Source organism: Tympanuchus pallidicinctus, unplaced genomic scaffold (assembly GCF_026119805.1).
Source record: "Tympanuchus pallidicinctus isolate F22 unplaced genomic scaffold, pur_lepc_1.0 scaffold22, whole genome shotgun sequence".
Lineage (NCBI taxonomy): Eukaryota > Metazoa > Chordata > Aves > Galliformes > Phasianidae > Tympanuchus > Tympanuchus pallidicinctus.
The window spans coordinates 9,413,211-9,430,606 of record NW_026294739.1 but is presented as its reverse complement, the minus strand read 5'-3'; the positions used below and the strand labels follow the sequence as shown (position 1 = coordinate 9,430,606).

The 17,396-nt window shown below is 41.9% G+C and overlaps 1 protein-coding gene and 1 long non-coding RNA gene across 11 annotated transcripts in view; one reads left to right on the top strand and one right to left on the bottom strand.

The window, feature by feature from the left end:
* Nucleotides 1-2,792: 2,792 nt before the first annotated feature.
* LOC128082583 (uncharacterized) lies at nucleotides 2,793-7,799 on the bottom strand. The gene is made up of 2 exons (XR_008207729.1): nucleotides 7,398-7,799; nucleotides 2,793-6,998 (listed from the first exon to the last, which is right to left on the bottom strand). It is a non-coding gene; the product is annotated as an uncharacterized LOC128082583 (long non-coding RNA).
* Nucleotides 7,800-7,912: 113 nt separating this feature from the next.
* TRIP12 (thyroid hormone receptor interactor 12) overlaps nucleotides 7,913-17,396 on the top strand; it is a 66,196-nt gene continuing 56,712 nt past the window's right edge. For 4 of the 10 annotated variants that reach the window (XM_052686825.1, XM_052686823.1, XM_052686826.1 and 1 more), the window contains exon 1: nucleotides 7,920-8,039. The gene's annotated coding sequence lies outside the window, so the exon portion shown is untranslated. Of the gene's footprint in view, nucleotides 8,040-8,230; nucleotides 8,248-10,348; nucleotides 10,412-17,396 lie in introns of those variants that run through there. The other 6 variants (XM_052686827.1, XM_052686822.1, XM_052686818.1 and 3 more) reach the window with 4 other exon arrangements.

Sequence of the window (17,396 nt, the reverse complement as noted above, 5' to 3'; positions counted from 1 at the left end):
GAGATAATACAGAATAATTACGAGCAATAAATAAAAATGAACCAAAAACAAAGCAGGATCAGAGAGTCAGCCTGAGCCTTTTTCGACAGGCCCTCCACCGCTCACCCCTCAGAAAAGACGGCTCTTCCCCATCCCCCGGAATCGGAAACCATGTGGAGGCTCCTGGGAAATGCAGTACATCCCAGAGTATCTTCCTCTTGGGGAGTCAGGTCTCACATGAGACTGCTGGAGATAAACAAGCAGCACAGCTCTGCACTGCGCCGCGTCTCTGCTCCCAACAGCCTGTAGCATGATGTTATGATATGGAATACTGATAAAACCAGGACAAACATACACTGATTTAGTTACGCCCAATCAAAAGTCAGGTAATTCTTTACAAATCTCCGTAGTGCAGTTTAGATCAACCTCAGAAAATTTGTTCAAAAACAAGTCCCACTGGTGCATATTTAGAAGCAATCTTGTGCAGCTTAGCACACAGAGATAAAATCCTGATTCTGCCCTAGCTTTGCCTACTGCTCTTCTTTCTTTCTTCCCTTAAACACGTTACTGAGTGATGCTTTTTTTTTTAAATAATGAAGAATAAATAAGTAAAAATACACAATGCACGTAGTCAAGTAAACATATCTGATAGCTCTTCATGATGAATGCCCCAGTGTATACAGGAAACGAAATAAAGAAAAAAACTCTTCGTTAATAAAAGCAACAGAAATGAACAAATAATTACATTCCTAAATTGAAGGAGGAAGAGAGGAAACAAGACCAAAGATAAGACCACAAAGTTTATTTCAGGAATACAAAAGTACAATTATTCCTCAAGTTTCCTAAAACAGAGAGCCAACAGATGCTGGATGCTCTACCCAAAGTAAGGCAAGTGAAGAATTAGACAGAAAAGTCACTGACATTAACGAGGGTTCTAAACAACCACATGTGAACAACCCATTAGCATTTACTTAAGCAGAAGGTACTGTCACATGCTGAGATGGACAAAATAACACCTTCATTACCTGAAAAACATTCCTACAGGTAGAACTAGATTGAGCACGATACCTTTGAAGAAAGCCACAGATGAAACTTTAAAATGGTAGCTTCATCACTCAATTCAGTGTGGTACTGCTGTTTGCATAATAAAGATTAGTTATAAGTTGATGAAAACTAACTTAGACTACACAAAAAGTTCACTTATAGGCCTTCCTGTAACACAGAAAATCAGATTAATAGCAAATAATGATGAAAAAACAAACTAAAAATATCTTAATTGGAGTTGATAGAAAATAACCCAGCACTTCTTCAAATACAATATTTGAACTATTCAAAAACAAATCTTTATAAGCTTTATAATAGTACTGAATTACTGTAGTCTAACAGACAAATGTTTGTAAGGTGGGAATTTCAGTTTGGGACTTCATATCAATCACAGAATCATAGAATCACTCAGGTTGGAAAAGATCTTAAAGATCATCGAGTCCAACCACAACCTAACCATGGTACCCTAACAACCCTCTGCTAAATCATGTCCCTGAGCACCACATCCAAATGGATTTTAAACACATCCAGGGATGGTGACTCAATCACCTCCCTGAGGAGTCTATTCTAGTGCTTAACAAACAACCTTTTCAGTAAAGAAGTTTTTCCTGATATCCAACCTAAGCTTACCCTAGTGCAAATTAAGGTCATATCACTAAATTCAAATTCATACATGAGTTTCTCACAAGGCTGGCATTCAGTAACATCTGTGGAAGGGAAAAAAGAAACAAAAGAAAACAACAGAAATTTGAGTAGTTTAGAAAGAAAAATACTTGCACCACTGCATATAATGCCTCTGCAGGAAATCCTTGATTAATCAGTAAGGGAAGCCCTAAACTCAACATATCACAAACTGGATTTCAGTCCCAGTTTTCCTGTATCAGTTGAATTCTTATTCTGCATTAAGTCTTTAACACTGCAGCATGACTAAAGAATTCCCAAATCTTTCTCAAAATGCTATGAATAAGATCAAACAACTGTGTACAGCCAGAGATGGCACATTATGGAAGTAGTATATTAATAACAGGCATCCAAACTACAACACATCACAACATAGCTAAAACAATAGCCAAAAACACTGCTAATCATAACTAAATCATTTTAGTTTTGGACAAAAACATCCAGTAGCAATATCTGTTTTCCCAACAAACCATGACTTCCCTAAAGGAACAGTTTCCAGTTTTCAAGCAGTTCTACTGTTTATTTAGATATCTGAATTAAAGACAGTGAAAATGGGAAGGAGATTTCTCAGTGTATTTTATGTTTTACAAACATTCCCAGGTAATCGTTCCTTAGCACTGTATGAACCCATTGAAAGTGTTCAATTATTTTGAAAATATGCTTCATCAGCAGAATGGAGAACTTCCTGAGCTGACACAAAATGGCTTCCTTCCCCTGACATGAAGGAGTTGTGCTCCAAACTACTCTAATTTAAGACGAGAAGTTGATAATTTTATGCAAATTACATCCTCTATACAAATAACTCATAACTATTTTGTTTAAATGCCCCTGAAGATGAATTTGTGCACTTGCTTTGGTTCATTAAGAACTCAAATCTTCAGTTTTAAATGTCAAGGAAGAGAACAGAAGTGGTCTGGATAGGCAATAACTGTTGTAGCATCCTACAAGATTGAAACGCAAACAAAATTGTAAGACTTTGAAAAAGGTTCAGCTTTTACAGATCTTTACTTAAAGATCAGATTAATCCTGGGGAAAAAAAAAGTTACTACAGTAATTAATCTATAATTAATTTCATATTATACCAAACATTCTTTTTTTTTTTTTCCCCACCAATCCATTTTGCTTAAGCACTTCAAAGTGACATCTTCTGTTAATCAAACAGATTATACACCAAGTGTCAGCATTAAGATTTACCAACAAGCTCAACAAGCTCAAGGTAGAACAGCAATATGAAATGTTATTGACGATGCTATTTTTTAATTTTTATTTTTCAAATCTTTATTAACATTGTTTATTGAAAAGCAGTTTCAAATGGCTTTTGAGATTAAGTGCTGCAGGTTCGGAATTTCTATTTAGCACTAAAAGTTCCAGAAAACAATTAATTACAAGATTGTTACTTTAAGAAAATATTGTGCTACTCACAGCATTCAAAATAATACGTTGTGCTCAGAATGCATTGATTTAATCAGAAACCAACTTAAGATGCAGAAATGAACAACAGACAAAAGGAGCAATGATGGGTATAGAACAAGAACAGTCGTCAGAATTGTTTGCCTAGTGTTACTTGCACTATTTGCACATCCACATGCCCTGTATGTATTTGTTACAGAGTCTAGCTGGTGATGTCTGACCGTACATACAATTCTGCAATCACACATTCAATAAAATTCAGCTATCCCACTACACAAGCAGATCATGTATAGAATACTGCACAAAACAACACAAATTTTATATACATCTGATTCCATTATTTTACAGGTTAAGTTTCTAAACATTTTAGTAACATGACAAAATCCTCTGATTAGTGCAGCGTTTGTGAGAAGGTGACAGATGCTAGTATTAATTACACATTGAGTAGATCATTTTCTCATTATGTTTCTTTTGTTACCAGCTTCATCTTTCCAGTTATCAGCCTGTCCTATAAGCAGATTAAGAATTTTTTTGGTCTCTATAGCTTGTTACATGAGTGACAGACCTTTTCCATACTACCCTACCATCTGGATTCCTCTCTTGCAATTTTTACAGTCTGTACTTGTCAACTGTAAGATCACTGATAAGAAATTTTATTTTGAAAGGTTACTTATGTGGTTATCTGGAGTGATTTTATGTTCAGCATTGGAAGCAATATGGCTTAGTGCCTGCTTTGTACAAACAGATAATGTCTATTGTTGGTGACCTACCTTGCCAAATTATAACAGGCATATCAAATATTAATTTGGCATTTCAAAAATGATTGAAGAACATGCACAATGAAAGGTAGCTAGAAAGGCATGTTAAACAAGTTGCCATCTTGATGGTAGCCTCAAGACAAAAAATTCCCATTCTATACGTTGTGCACACACAAAATCAGAATTATCCACTGTTTCCATAAACTTTACCAGAATTTCTTGTATATACAGAGATTTTATGGCCAAATCTGTTCTCTCTGTAGTACATTTTTCCTGACATGTACAGCAACCTTTCCATAACAAACTCAAAAGGCTGCTGGGGGAGAAAAATGAAAGTGAAAATTCTAATGGCAAGGTCATTCATTTAGGAATAATTTCTGCAATTAGCCAAAAGGTTGAGCTGGAAACTGACAATGGGAAGACAGACATTGGGATAATAATTGATCAAATGACAATCAAGCCAGCAATGTGATTTTGGCACAGGAAGTCAAATATGATCTTAAAATGACACAATTTTCCAGAAGACGAAGCAAATAACAATGCCTTTGCACCAGGCTTTCAAAAGACCTCTTGCTTACAATAAAAGTTCTAATAGGAAGAAATGCACAGGAAAGATACTGCAGTGACCAGGAAGTAGATTGTTTCATAAGTGGAAAATGAAAAAACAAAACAATACTGTCAAGAGAGAATATTTACTGAAATGAAAAAAGAAAAGACCAATCTTGTATGTACACACACTGCTACCTACATACAATGGTACTATTTAAGCCAAAGGACATCACCCCACAAAATAAACTTGCAAATTTATCTGTATCACTGCATGTTTTACCTGGTAGAGAAATGATTAAGTGGAACAGTTGTTCTGTATTAAGTAGCAAAGCAAAGAAAAAAGCCTCACTACCTTTGAAGAGCACCTAGTCCCATTTATGCTGTGAAGATCTATTATGTGGCTGGACAGAACAATGTGGACTTCAGAAATCTTCATTTTTCTATTTCTGCAGTGGAACTGTTAAATGCCCATGCTGAATGAATGTGTAGAATAGTTTCCCTGCATTTGTGAAGTTATGATTACAGCCTTAAAATGACTATCTAAAATAAAATACTTTCACTGTTGGTTCAAAAGATCTTTTTCTATACAATCTAGCTATTTAAGCTGCATACCACGAATACTTATTGACCTGTGCTTCTGTACAGTCTATTTTGAGAAAAGTTTTTTTTGCAGTCAATTATAAGTCTCCTCCTTCAGTATCCACCTTCAAATAGCTTAAACAGAAGCTACCTGGCAATCTTCTCCTCCTGGCTTCTCAGTAGAAATTCACGCTTGCTAGTAAGTAGTCAATACTTTTGTTTAGAAAATTTTGCTTACTGACTCTAAATTTGAAATGTTAATTGAAATTGAATTTTTATCTGGGATGGAAGCTGTGTTTTGTTGCAGAAGGTGAAGTTAGCAGCAGGGCCTCCTGGGGCACAAATACATCCACACAAATGCATATTTCTTGCTAATGTTTTTCAACTACTGCTGCATTTGACTGGTTAAAAAGAGTTCGAACAGCCTCTGTTCCAATCTGCTTCCTATATAATTTGCCTGCAGCAGGCCTTGTTTTCTTTTTTCCACGTGTCCTAGTTTCTCTAGGTTCGAGTTAAAGACAAGTAAAGATGCAGTAGTACACCTTGCCATTATTGCAAATAGCAGTATTGAAAAATAATGTTTTCTGAATTATTTCTGCAGTAATTGACATGCTTACAGCCAAAGACGCACACCTCTGCATCGCAGCCTAGGGACTTTTTGTCCTGTTTTGTCCTCCTGTTTTCACTGCTTAGGCTCAGCAAATCTGTTAGTGTACACTTACCTCTGGTTTCAGAGATATCCTTTATTTTTATTTGTAGCAATTTCAATTCACTTATGTTCAATTATACAGCTTAAGCCTACTGTACTGACCATGAGGCAGTAGCAGACTTCAGAAAAACTGTCTGTAGAACATCCCTTGTATACCAGGGTGCATAATGGAAAAAAAAATTCAATTCCCTGGAGCGAGGGGAAAAAGCTGGACAAAACAGTGTTGACAGGGCTGAACACAAAGCTTGTTGCAATGCACTGGTTTCCTCCCCACCGAGGACCGCCTTTTGTTCAACTGTATTTTTTTGCTCTAAAACTTCCCTAAGGCTTTCTGTATTTGCAGAGGGATTTCTTGTTCCAGGATAGTTTGAGCTGTTAGTCAGCTGGTACCTGGAATGCCTGCCCATGACTACTGGTCTACACATTCTGAAGCTGTATAAACCATTCCCAAATTACTAACTTTGCCATCGAAGAGCCAAATTTACTGCTCATGTAAAGCTTACAGAGCCAATTCAAAGTAGGGCTGTGCTCACAAAAATACAAAAGCCTTCACACAAATACACCATAGAGCTGTGGACACTTTTTTTCAGCTTAAAAAAAACTATGCATCATTTCTAAAACATTGACTTTGAAGAATGGGACTAATCAAAGTAGAAAATTCAGTGTACATGCAACTGTGTGCAAGGCTGGAGCTTTAGATTACTAGCTGAGTGCAAAAGTGTATGTTAAATAGCCCAGAGCACTCAATGAATGCTCCATAAATATCACAGCACTGATACGATTGCCACAAGGTCCATCGGGGAGGCCCATTACAAGACTTCAGCTATGAAACATAACACATTTCTCAGCTGTTGCGCAGCACCATAACCACTCTTCATTTTGGAACTTAGAGGTCCCCGGAGTTACTCTGGAACTTCTACCTCAAACAAATTTTGGGGGAGATTAAAATTACACTCCTCCGTTGTCCACCTTTCTGAAACATCTACAGGCTCTACTGAATTTAAAAAACGTGGCATGAGAGAAACCAAGAGAAGGAGCACATTAAAACAAAAACAAAACACAGGTTATTTGGACTAGCAGCTTAATTCAGTTTGCCACCTCCCACTCCCTTTAATTTCTCGATTGCAAACCTGACAAGTTTCCTCATCTCCAGAAGAAAACCGTTTGGCTGTTTTCAGTCTTCCTATTCCCTCGACAGACAATTTAGCTTTATTCTCCTAGTGCGAGTTGTTGGACTATTTTCTTTCTCAAATCCAGCTACCCTGAGGCGCAGCTCATCTTGCCTTTCCCTAGGACAAATACAGGGACGTAATTAAGGATTTGCGATTCGCCCGCTTACTTCCATCGTTTACCATACCTTTCTTAACACCACTTAGTTTCAAGATGACCAAGTCACATGTTTTCGCACACGTTCTCGAGGCGCCAACCCCTCACAGGACTGTCCCCCCCAGCACTCACCCAGCCCCCCCCCCGCCCCCCAACACACACACCCTCGGGCATGAGCGGCGCCCCCCACCCCGCCTCTCACCGCCCTCCTTTAGGCGGCAGCTCCCTCCCTCGGGATGCCCCGCGCCCCTTCCCTCAACGCGGCCCTCACAGCAGCGGCAACAGGTGGGAACGGCCCCCCGGTGCCTCAGACGGAAAGGAGAGAGAATTCAAAGCCGCGATCCAAGCGGCCTGGCCCGCACCTCGCGCCAGGTGACAGCGGCCGCCGGCGGTCCTCGCTCAGGGCCCAGACGCACCCTCGGACGCCTCCGCGGGCGGCTCGGCGCCATTTTGGGACGCTGGAAGGCGGTGACTATAGCAACCAGGAAGAGGCGGACATCGCGCGGGGTCACCGCCGGCCCGGCCCCCTCTTAAAGGAGCAGAGGCGGCTCCGGCACAGCGGCCGGCCAGCGTTTGAGCCCCCCGCGGAGCGCCGCTGCCCCGCGGGCCTCTCTCGCCCCTCCCGCCCCCTGCCGGAGGGGAGGTCCCGGCGCGGACCCCGGGGTGACGACCCCGGCGGAGGGATACCGCGCTGCGGCCGCCGAACCCACCGAGCGCAGGGAACCGGGCGCGCGCACGGCCGCCGCGGGGGCCGCGTGGGGGGCGGCAGCCCGGGCGGGGGCCGCCCGTCGGGCCGGAGGCTGCGCGGGCCCCGCCGGGGCCTCGACGCCGGGAGAAAGTAGTCCGCCGGGCTCCCCCCCGCGCCGCTGGAAGGGGTTCGGCGGCGGAGGCGGATGCCGCTCGGTGCTGCGGCTTCAGCTGATAATTGAAGGGAAGAGAGGCGGCTGCTGCCGGGCGGCGAGGAGGCACGGAGCGTCTGCGGAGGCCGCATCGGGACAAACTAGGTACCCGCGGCCCCTCCGCTTCCTCGCTGGGCCACTGGGGGAGGTGGGCCGCGGGGCCTCAGTGTTCTGAGGCTCCTTGGCGTTCTGAGTCCCCGGTTCCCGGGCCCCCGTTCTATGGGCCCCGCCGTGTCTGCCCAACCGCGCCGCCCTTCTGCGGGGCTCCGGCCCGGGCCGTTGTTGGGGTGCGCGGGGGCGGCTGGGCTCCGAGGTGGGTGCGGGGTACGGGGGCCGAGGGGTCGGTGGGGCGGCAATTGGGCCGGCCATCGGGCCGCGGGGCCGGGCCGCCGTTCCTCGCCTCCGGGCGGGGGGGTGGGCGCGCAGCCCGGGGTGGCGGTGGGGGCTGAGGGCCGCGAGAGGCCGGGGGGGGGGGGCGGCCCGGCCCGGTGCCGCTGCCGATACAAAAGGGCAGCGTCAGTGTTGACACCGCGCCGTGCCCTTCCGCCTCTCCCTCCCCCGCTGCCGTCGGCCCCTCTGCCCTGACGATTCTTCCCATGTTTTTCTTTGTTTTTCTTTTTCTTTCCTTCTTTCTTTATTTTTTCCTTTCTTTTTTCCTTTCCCGTAGACGCTATCAAATATCTTAGAGGAAAAATAAAAAAAAGCAACTCCTCTCCCCCTCCCCCCCACCTCACAGCCCGGCTTGGCAAAAATGCTCCATAATCGCCCGTCGTCCATATTTCAGAGCCTTTCTGGGGGAAGGAAGAGGAAGGAGGTGGGGAGACAACGGAGGCGATGTAGGGCCGAGCTGCGGCCCTGCCCGCCGGATTATTTTCGCAGCCAGCACTCCGGAGCCGCTGTTTTTTGTCGCTTTCGGTCGCGATACGAGTTCCCGGCCGCGCCGTTCTCTTGCATAACGTATCGCGCTCGGAGGTCGCTCCGGCGGCGGCTGCTGGCCCGCCCTCCCGCCCGGCGCTGCCCGGTGCCGTCCCGGCGCTGCCCGCCGCGCTGCGGGCCTGCTTTCCTGCGCCGTGGCCCGGCATTGTTCCCGGCCCCCCTTCCTGGTGCGCCGGCCCTCGGCCGCCGGGGGGCTCCGAGCGGGGGCGGCCCGAGAGTCTGGGCCGTGAGCCGGGAGAGAACGGGGGGAAGAATGGAAAGTTATGTCGAGGGCTTCGGGGGAAAAACATCGACGTAAGGAACAAAGGTCCTGCCTGTGCTGGGAAGGCCTGCCTGTGAGGCCTGATTGTGTCGCATTTACACACGGGAAGAAACGGGTGCTTGGTACTGGCCTACATTGATTCTGTAACTCTGGTGTGCGGATCGGGAGCGTTTTCAGAGCCTGTGCAGTTTGTTTGGAGGGTGGTTTTGTTACGTGTAGCAATCTAGTATTAATTTTAGTTAGAAATATTTCATATATATATATATATTTCCAGATGATTATACAAGATTGCATCGTCTCGTTCTCTTTTTTTTTTTCTTTTTTTTTTTTCTCCTACCGTGCCATTTCCATACCCTGTTGCAGTCACAACACTGATCTGGGCTTTCTAACCCCACAGTACAAAACTTTCCTTGAATGGGGCAACTTCCACAGTTTCTGCACTGCGTTCTGCTTACTGAGCTTCCTGGTGCTTTAAAAGCTGTCAGGAAGAGGAGCTAATTAGTTACCACCTCACTGTATGACATAAATCCTTCAGAATAGGGAAGAGGAGGTGTTTAATGACTTACGTTTTAGTTTATTTCACAAGCTTTTTTTGCTGTAACTGGATATAGTTCCTTTGGAAGGCTTCAAAAACAAGCAGGCCTTGCTGTGATTGCTTCTGTTTATCTGCTGCCTTCTTTACAGTTCTCTCTTTCCCTCCCCGCCTCCAAGATTGTTCCTGGTTGTATGCAGGCTGTGTGTGTTTAATTGCTGCTTAAACAGATCTGTGAGATTTCAAAGTATTTTAAAAAATTTTAATACATGCATATACAAATGTGTGATGAAGATCAAAGCAGTGCTTGAAAAATAACAATACCTCTCTGCTTTTAGATACCCTAACTGATAAATATTCATAGGGATTAAATACATTAATGAAAATTGTAGTATTTCAATTTTTACAGGTGTCACACTCAACTAAAATGTTTAAAAGCAGTATTCTGGTGAGTAAATAACACTTCTAGTGCTTCTTAAAAGCTCAGTTTTTCAGCTTGTGGTAAGGGAACTTATTGTGAGTGGCTCAGTTGTGCACATAGTGTAGTTCTATAGGTTTGATCTTAAAAATTGAAGTTTTTTTCTGAAACGTTTGTTGCTGAGTGCCTCCAATTCTTGAGATAGAAATATAGGTGGTCTGAGTGTGGGCGTTATTTTTTTTCCCTCTTAGTGTTTCTGTAAAATCTGGTGTTCAGCTTGTGATACTGACTTGTAGTCTGTGTTCTCCAGGCTCCAGATGGCTCCATAGGTAGGATTTGAAACTGGTTTTAGCTGTTAATAGAAAAATTGTAGGTCATCTGTGATGTGGCATTACTACTTATTAATATAGCAGATCTACTTTAGTAGGAGTGCTGATGTGTTGAGTAAGAGGCTTATGAAAATGGAGTCTTTTCATGTCTTGTAGAAGTTCTGGCTGGTAACCAGCAGGGAAATAACCTGTATCTTAGTAAATGAGTGATTGAAATTCCTTCTTGATAAGGAGCCATGCAGAAGTTTCTCTTATTTCTATATTATGCTTTGACCTATTGTCTTCAAACTCAGGATGTATACATTATAGAAAAGAATTGCAGTGAAGACCTTTTGTAATATCGTGCTGATGCTTGAGGTGTACAGCTATGGGTAACAAGGACCCTGCATTCCCAGTGCAGCATTTTTTTTTCTTTTGAAACCTGATGGAGCTGACTTTAATTTCATAGTTGAAGTCATGATGAGTTTTTGTAAGTCTTTGTATTACTGATAAGTATTACTTACTTTGAGACCATTTGATGAGACAACCTGACTAAACTGCTTTCATTTTTCAGCAGTGAAGCTGAGGTTTGAGTAGGAAAGTTACTGTTTGATTAACCTGCATGTTGGTACTTACTTTGCAGTATAAGTGAACGTCAGAACTATCTGTGTTACTTCTTTAGGCTGTGCTGCATTTTCTAACTAGGGAATTAGTAAGTAGCACATAGAACACTGCTCATCACTGGTCTGTCTTCTGTCACGCAGAGGCGGAATTATTGTACCAGCGTATAATCAGGTCCCAAAGTTGTACGCCGTGTACTGTCTTGTCAGAAACTGGGACCTGGAATGTTTCTGGGATCTTCCATTGGCTGGTCTGATGATGTGTGTCCTGTTCATCACCTGCAAAATTAGTAACACTCCCTATTAAGCAGTTTGTGGACTCTGACAAATTCTTAGTAGTGGAAATTTTTAATCAAGCTGTCACTGCCCAATTCAGTACTGACAGTGAAGGCAGTGATGCATCTGAACTTTCTGGTAGCAGGGTAAGCAGTTACCTTTGGGCCAATGGATGTTTTTCTGAAGCAGTACAGTTTACTGCAAATTTGCTCTTGATATTTTAGTTTATATGCAGTATTGCAGCAAGCTTATGGCAGTGTATGGACCAATTTCTTATAGAGCATTTTCATAGTACAGTTTTGATTCATGATATGAAGCTGATAACTGGAATACAAAGTTTCATTAGCTGTCCTGTGTTTTTACAATTTGCTTGAATAAGTTTTGCTCCTTAAGAAAGATTATCAAGCATCTATTAATCACAAAACACTTGCATGTAGCTTTTTGGTTCAGAATGTCGCACCAGACAAAATAATTTAATGTAAAATATGAATTCAACAATCTTTTGCGAACCAAAAATTTCCAGCTGCATGTGATGCCAGTCACTGTGAGAAACAACTTAAGTCAGCTAGCTTCTCCGCTTCATGCTTTGAAATAGTGGGGATGGTTACTTACTGTGATGGTTAGTTCTGAGCTGCAATTGTTCTCCTAATGCTGCCATGTGATAAAATCGTTCTCAGCAAGTTGGTTGAATCTAACTGTGGAAATACACAATTGTAGTCTCCTTTAATTCTGTCTGGCACTTGGGGTTCAAGCACACACGAACGATTCTACTCTGCCTATAACAAGGCTTGTCTTGTAATGTGCTGACTGTTGCCAATCTTAGTTGACTCATGAACATATACAGGACTAACATGGCAGAAAACTGCTGTGTCTGAGAGTGATTGTCTGCTTTTTAAGAGAACTGCAATATAGGAAAAACTGGGAAGTTGAGTGTAATTCAGTAGTGTTCATCATGGTGACCTGGCAGTACTGACCAAGTGAGATGTAGTAACTCTTTTTTTTTTTTTTTTGTCATAGCTGCCTTCAGATCAAAGAAAGCCTTTTTTTGTTTTTGTAATGAATAATAGAATAAATTAGTTTAGAAATGACCTCTGGAGGTCATTTGGTTCTGCTCCCCTCTTGACTTCTACTATTTTGGTCTAAATAGTTTTAATTGATCATCCAGCTGATAAAATCACTACATTTTCTTGACTGATAAGAAAGAAAAAACCAAACACATAAAAAGATGGATGTGAGGAGGGGACTGGAAGGTTTCTGTGTTGTAGTAATTCAGTGCTTTGTCATGGGAGGGCAATCAAATGTCTCAATGTTTTCTGAATGGATTGGTCTGCTATGTGATGGCGTCTGCTTTAAAATACTGTGTGATAGGGAAGATGTGACCCTCAGGAACGGCCTGAATAATCTCCTGACACTGAACCTAGAATTATGAGCAGCAGTCTGCTATTTCAGAATGGAAGCTGAGGTCCTTGGAACCTGTTGAACAAGAAGGCCTTTTTTTTTTTTTTTTTTTTTTTAAAGCTGTGAAGAGCAAGGTGGATTTTGTTGATTCTTCCTTCAGAATAACATGTTACTGATGACCATTACTTTATGTGTAACATCAAAATAAGTGAACTTAGTGTGAAGAAAGGCAAATACTTGCTAGGCTTGGGTGAAGGTGGAAGTGGAAAGTTCTAGAATGTGTTTATTTTCTGGCATGCAGATATTATCTGGGGACAGAGGTGTTAGTCTTCAGGAAGGCTGTTTAGTTGGAAGGCAGGCATTCCTGTGCTCCTCTACATTTGTGGCTGACTGCTGCTGTGTTTTTAAAATGTTGTTAATAGCATTCATTGTTAATGCACAACTGTAACTGCAATGGAGATTTCTTACTTTGATTGTTCCTTAGGGATAGTTTATAAAGGTAAACCCATTAAGAAAAGTAGACCTGGGTTAAACCTTCATGGGTAGTCTAGTGCATAATCGTGCTCCAAGGTAACTAGGCCTAGTCTTTCACCATCTTAGCTTTTAGAAATCATGTGCTGTTTTGTTCTTGCTCTTTCTTCACGTCTAGCCTGCTTCACTGTAAGCTTGTTATGGCTTGTTTTATCCTTTCTGGATACAAGAAAAGATCTCTGTGCCATGGTCTTTTCTCTCTTAGTCCAAGATTAGTGAAATGTAGAAGAACCAAACACTGGTGAATAAAAGTGGAAATTAAAAAAATAAGTGTATGTGATATCTTTTGAGAACTGATATATATATATATATATATATATATATATTTGTTTTTAGGAGCAATGTAAGTGTTGTGGACCAAACAAATAGCAAAGCTTAAATCACAAATGCATGTGTGATTGTCAACTTCCACTCTCTCGCAAAAAAGAAAGACAACTTTTATTCTTTCCCCCCTCACTCTCAACATAGAAAGGGACTTACATTAAGTGCTGTTGGCACTGGAATAACGAATGCTTACTTAAACTCTTTGAGTTGGCGAGGACAGCTGCCCATGCATGTGTAGATTATGAATCTGTGGTAGATGTCTATTTTTGGACAAATATTACTGGAAGATGTGGGTTAGAAGATATTTTCTCATGTTAGTGTTGTCAAATCTCTAATGTAATTAGATTACTCAGTACAGTGTTCCTCACTGGCCTTAAGAAGGTGTCTGCCATGTAACTGAACCTTCTGATCACAGGTGGAATGGGGCCATGCATTTAGAGAGGACTAAAGAGTTCCAAGTTTACATTTGGCGTACAGCCTTAGGAGTGAGTTTTTTCCTCCTCTTTATTTTGAGGATATGCTGTTGCAACCAAGTTGCTGAATGGGAACTGTGATTTCTGGTGCAAGCTCTACTTGTTTTGATCTTTGTGGTTGTTTTGAGCGTAGCAGCTTGAAGAGCTGATCCTTCGTGAAGGGGTTGTGGCCTGGCTAAGCCTGAGTTGACCAGCCCCTGAAAAGATGCTGCATGGCTAGCTTTCAGCAACAGTAGTCAAAATAAGTGAGTTCAAGTAATGGGCACAAATTCCATTGGTGTACATTAAGATACAAGTTGGTTGGAAGCTCAGTTAAAAAGCTTGAGGTGCAAATGCCATTTTAACTACAAGAAAGTGATGGAAGCTATATAACTTCAGCAGACTTTCTGCAAAGATTACAAATCTTAAAAGTAGCCCTTTAAAAGTCCACCGCAGTCTATTCTATGGCGTTGCTCATGTTAGTTTAAATGAGAATGCTTGTTGCTGTATCTCACTATGCTGGGATTCTGCCTGCGGTGTTCAGAAGATAGTCAACTTTCTACAGTAAAACAGTGGTAGTAAGAATGAAGAGCTATGTTATACCATAAGATTGTGGTTAAGGATTATAGATGTTAGCTTTGTTCCCTTATTACGTTACAGAAAGTTTGGCAGAAGATGAAATATATATATTTTTTGCCAAAAATAAAATGGCAAGTATGCTTTCTTCAGTTTTTTTTTTGTATGACAGCTTTAAAGTAGAAACATGCTGCTGCATACTCCCTATTTCTAGCTTACCTCAAATATTTGCAGGCTTGTGACTGTATGTAGATCTCTGCCACGTTTTGTACTGGGCTCCTGCTGGAGACTTTCATCTGCACTTTGACTGCAACTAGAAGAGGCACTGTTTAGAGAAATACCATTGCGTGGTTGAATCTGGGAGTTCTAATACTACTTTGACAGAATGAAAAACTAGATCTCATCAGATTAACTGTGAGGGGGGGGAAAGGTGAATGTTGTAGAATTTTGTATGTGAAGGAATGTATTCATGTTTACACTGTAGGGCACTGTGGTCAAAGTAAATAATTCTCATCCTTGGTGGTTTTTTTTTTTTTGTTTTGTTTTTTTTTCTTCAAAATAGCATAGGGGTTCTTAATGTTGCTGAAACCAAACTGGAGTTGGAACAGGATGCCACTGAAGATTCTGGTTTAGCTGTGTTATATGCAGATGCAAGTAAGCTTGAATCTGGGAAGTACGTATTTGGAAACCTGAGATAAATACAACTTCAGTAATAAGTTGCTTCCTGAGCACACAGTTAAAATTAATGCAGATGCCTATGAGATTCCACTCAGGTAACAACCACAGCAAGCTCCATCTGTCACTGTCAAAATACAAAACAAATAACCTGTTAGTTGCAATACTTCATTGCTTCCAGAGGTGGTCTGAAGTATGTTCCAGGGTACATCAGACTTCTTCCTCTGTGGGTAGATTTAGGCAAAAGCTGTTGAAACTATGATTGTAGCTGTAAATAAGATTGGATCCTTAATGTAGTTGCATCATCTGCTTTTGACATTGAGTGTTTTGTTCAGACGAAGTCTGGTTTTCTATCATATTGAGATGATTGAGCTATTACACGTAAATTCTGATGGTTTCCTTTAGTGTCACCAGAACTGCTTTGTCAGCTCCCTTCTCTTGTTTGTAGTCTGCCCTAAACCAGCCTTGCTTCTGTCTGTAGCATCAGCTTCCTTGTTGTGTTTTTCTTTCAGTGTCACATGACTGCTTGAAATTGCTGGAAACCCTGTCACATCTTGCATGCGCTGCTAATGCGGTTGATTTTACTTTTGTTTTTGGTGTCAGAATATTTTTAAAAGTTGATCAAAGTAAACCAAGTGGGTTGCTCTGCATCACAGAATTGTTTAGTGTGTCTGACAGTTTTTGTCATCTAAAAACTATTCCCCTCCAGCTAAGAAGTGGTTTCTTCCTAACAGATTGTGTGTTGGTACCCTTCAACAAAATCACGTCAGGCTCGTTGGAAAGCCTGCTGGGCAAATCAAAACTAGAGAGCAGGCTGGTTGAACAGCAGAGCTGCGTTAATGTTTTGTCTCTTTGTTCTGTAACCAGTTCTGAAGTACTGGTTGTCTTAAATGTTGCTGTTATAACTCAACTGCAAAAATCTGTGTTAATCTGTCACGAAGCTCCCGTGTCTTCGTCTGCTAGATCTACAGCGAGCTCGTGCCAAAACATTGAATAGTTGGTTTGGTTTCCTGAATGTATCAACTTCTGGCACTATTCCTGCCCCACCCCTCCCTGCATCTGGGAGATATCAAACTGAAACATATGGGCACAGAGTGACACAGCAAGAGAAGGATCGAGCTCAATAAACAGCCTCTGCATACTGACACCATGCTGAAGAGTAGTGTATGTATGGTTTGTGGGTTTTTTATTTTTAAATCCTTGAAGCCACTGCTTATGCTGCAGTAACTTGCTTTGAGGAGAGTTATCTTCTGCCTTCTCCCACCTGAGCCCAATGTGCTGGGGTGGGTTATTTTCCCTTACTTGTTGTTGGTAGAACCATGGGACAGGGCAAGGAAAACTTAAAACTGCAGACAGCAGTTTTGGCTTACTTCTTTGCAGTGTCATTTGTGACCTCTTTATGTCTAGTCCTGAGCAGTGTGAGCATCTCGTCTGTCTCTTGGTTGGCCTAATAAAATAGAGGTTGTTGTTTGTAAGCTGTATATGAGGACAGTGAAGTACTGTCATCCAGGGATAAGCTTAGTAAGAAACTTGGAATAACAAAGTGTAATCTGCCAGTACTGTTTGTACATCACTTGTATTTCAAACTCACAAACATCTAAAAAGCAGTTAAGTGCATGTGTTAGCAGTGTTTTCATGCTTGTTAATTCTTCAGTCCTCTTGGAAGATTGTTTCAGTGTGTCATCTCTTGAATTAAATTCTGCATCTTACATCTTGAAAGGCACCCTTGCAATTTTGTTTTGCCTGCTGACTATCAGTGTTGTAATCTCATTTTAAATAATTTTCTTCTCACAGTGTCCTACCCTTGGCCCTTGCAGAAAGCATTTATGGCCTTCAAGTTGCCAGGCTAAATAATCTGGGCTTTATTAGTCATGTCCTGTAAGAGTATTTTCCTATTCCTTCAACTCGAATTCATCCTTGTTAACCAAGGCCAACTGTGACGGAATAGAGATTCTAGGTAAATATTTTATGCCAGAGTACTGGAGAATTATTGGTTGCTGTATGTACTGAAGGGCTTTTTCCTCTCTGCCTGTGCCCTGATAGTCACAGTGCCAGTGATGTGTAACCACTGATGCTTAGTTCAGTGACGTGGTTCTTGCCTGTAGCAGGGCTTCCTGTTTTAGTACTTGTGTATAGGAGCTGTGTGGTATTACT